The 2,776-nt window shown below is 38.3% G+C and overlaps 1 non-coding gene across 1 annotated transcript; it reads right to left on the minus strand.

Annotated features, from left to right (window-relative positions):
* Nucleotides 1-1,767: 1,767 nt before the first annotated feature.
* Trnan-guu lies at nt 1,768-1,841 on the minus strand. Its single transcript has one exon. It is a non-coding gene; the product is annotated as a tRNA-Asn (tRNA).
* Nucleotides 1,842-2,776: the final 935 nt, after the last annotated feature.

Raw genomic sequence — 2,776 nt, forward strand, 5'->3', positions numbered from 1 at the left:
GTGTGCTTGTAGTACAGAGATTCACCCTATCGACCACAAGCAAGAGGAAACCGCGTATACGTATAAAGGATCAAATAAAACAAACGCAAAAGAAAACAGTAAAAAAGAAAAAAAGGAAGCACCCTGGTGGCCTCCTTGTGGCGATAAATGGTATCAGCGCCGACGCTTCAAGCTTCGCCGGTTTTGGAAGGCACATATAGGGCCAAGAACGGCCTTGAAACGCTCTCGCGTTAGCTCGAAGATAAGTTAATTGGAAAGGCATTATCGCCCGTGAGTTTAACAAGAGGAGCTAAGCAACTTGATAGAGCTCATGTGAATACAGTAGTTTCCACCTATTCCACGTCTCCTCTATCCCTCTCTATGCTCTATTTATTTGTTGTTATTGTTTTGTTGTTTGTTTGTTTTTGTTTTTTTACATACGGTTGCTACAAAATTCGATGACACACACTGCAGATATTGAGAAATGCTACATATATGTCGTTTTCCCCCTTTAATTTCTTTTTTTTTTTTACTACAACCATCTTATAATTAACCTATTAGTGGCTATACTGCATGTGAGCAGATATTCATGTTCTTGATACGTCGTGATCGTTGATCGGTTGACGAGAATATAAATCCCCCTTGTTTTAGATCGTTCAATTCATTCATTTATTTATTTATATACCTTAAATGCTCTCACGGGCATTACATAGGGGGAACAACATTACAGTAATTTGAATAACAGAATAAACAAGCAGCAAAACACACACAAAAGAGAAAATACAATGCATGCATAAAGAAAAACAGATTTCGACAATTCCTGCATTTCCAGCAGTAATATTATTTCCATACAAACCGCATAGTGACCGTGAAGTCTGTATGCACTTGGATCTGCCTCTTTGTGCAATGCAAAATGTTGCACAGGTTCTCGGGCGATTGTGTCCAGTGGATATGAACATTGCGTTATTTCTTATTTCGGTTTTCTTCGCAAGATACGGAATATAATACGCATAAAAAAAGACTGAATGTGCATGAAGTAGTCTACTTCAAACAAAATATAAAAATAGCAGTGTATCCAAACAAGCCCGCTTTCCCACACCAGGTGTGGGCACTGCGTGTGCGCAGATACCAAATTCGGAGGAGTGAAGCATCTGTGCATGCGCAGTACCGACAGCAGCGGCACTGTAGTGGCGTGACGTCGGTGAGTTGAGTTGGTCTATAAAAAAAATAGCTGTCGGCCAAGAAAACAGTAAAAGTACAGTGTAATGATTCACGAAAGTGACTTTCGTGAAGTAATTACACTTTGACCTCACGGAAGTGACGCCACAATGTAATGCACTGCCGATTAACATCGACATCGGTTATATGCAACTGCGGCGTTTTTTCCACGTAATATTTCTTCTGATGCCATATTTTGCCCAACTAAAGCGACATCGTTCGTTTGCTTTGGTGTGACCTTTTTAAGAGAGTTTCCTTTTAAATTTGCAGTGAATTACTTTTCGTGAACATCAGTTTTTGAGTCTCAGGGTCATCGAAACAACTGAAAATTACACTTCCATGTAAAAAAGAAAAAGAAATGTGGATTACAAATTATGTTTTGAAAGGAAGGAAAGGGGCGAACGAATGAATGTATTTTAAATTTAAAAAAAAAAAAAAAAACGAACAGATTCAACTTTGAAAAAAAAATGCAACCTTTTAACAGAAACACAAAAAACAGGACTAACCCACTCATAAAGAAATGTCAGCTCGGGAAAGATACGGGTTATCAAGCAAAAAACAAATGAATTTCGCCACCGGGTGGACTCGAACCACCAACCTTTCGGTTAACAGCCGAACGCGCTAACCGATTGCGCCACGGAGGCGAACATGAATGACTGAGTGAAAACGGAAAGTGAGGGATTTGTGCGGTAGGGGGAAGCGGGGGGGGGGGGGGGGGGGGGGGGGGGGGAGAGGGTCTTTTGTGTCACGAATGTAAAGATTTTAGGTCATTTTGACTAAGTTTGCTTTATATTAGTCACACTCAGTGGTCACACATGACCAAAGCTAAGTTCAGGTAGGTTTACTCAAGACCAGCGAATCAGGAAGCAGTCTTATCACCGCTTTGTTCTGTCTATTCTCAAGGACTGCTGACAATTCCGCACTCACTAAGCAACTGAGTTAATATAAATTAATTAAAAAAACTAACCTATCGACTCGTCTCTAATATATTGTCACGACTAGAGTTGAATATATTAGAACAGACGCTAATACTTTCTTTTTTGGGCCCTCCATTGAGAGTCCGCAAGAACATAATTCCCTATAGATTTTTGTGTAACTTGGGGTCGAGGCGCGGAAGAGAGTTAATTTTTAATAGTACGGTCCAGACATAAAGATAATTGAACGTCCATGTATATATATATATATATATATATATATATATATATATATATATATATATATATATATATATATATATATATATAATTTTAGTATGATGGTGGCCGTTTGGAAAAGTTTAGCTATCTACAATTCAACAGTACGTCGGCGGAGTGCTGATTATTAAATAAAATTATTGAAATAATATTGAGGGCTTGTCTTTATTTTAATATTTTTTTGTATAATCACGGCGCTTATTTTAAGTACTCAGGTTAACGATATCTGTGATGTCCCTCGGGCGCGTAGACATTTGTAAATATAGGCTCATACACACAATTCTAAGAAGTTATAAAGAAGAATGGTACGGCAGGCCGCGTTTTTATGAGCTATAAACTTATGTTTTTTGTTGAGGTCTTTTTATAGCAGACTTTCTTCTAATATG

The sequence above is a fragment of the Ixodes scapularis genome, unplaced genomic scaffold (genome assembly GCF_016920785.2).
Source record: "Ixodes scapularis isolate PalLabHiFi unplaced genomic scaffold, ASM1692078v2 PGA_scaffold2__306_contigs__length_199485367, whole genome shotgun sequence".
NCBI classification, from domain to species: domain Eukaryota; kingdom Metazoa; phylum Arthropoda; class Arachnida; order Ixodida; family Ixodidae; genus Ixodes; species Ixodes scapularis.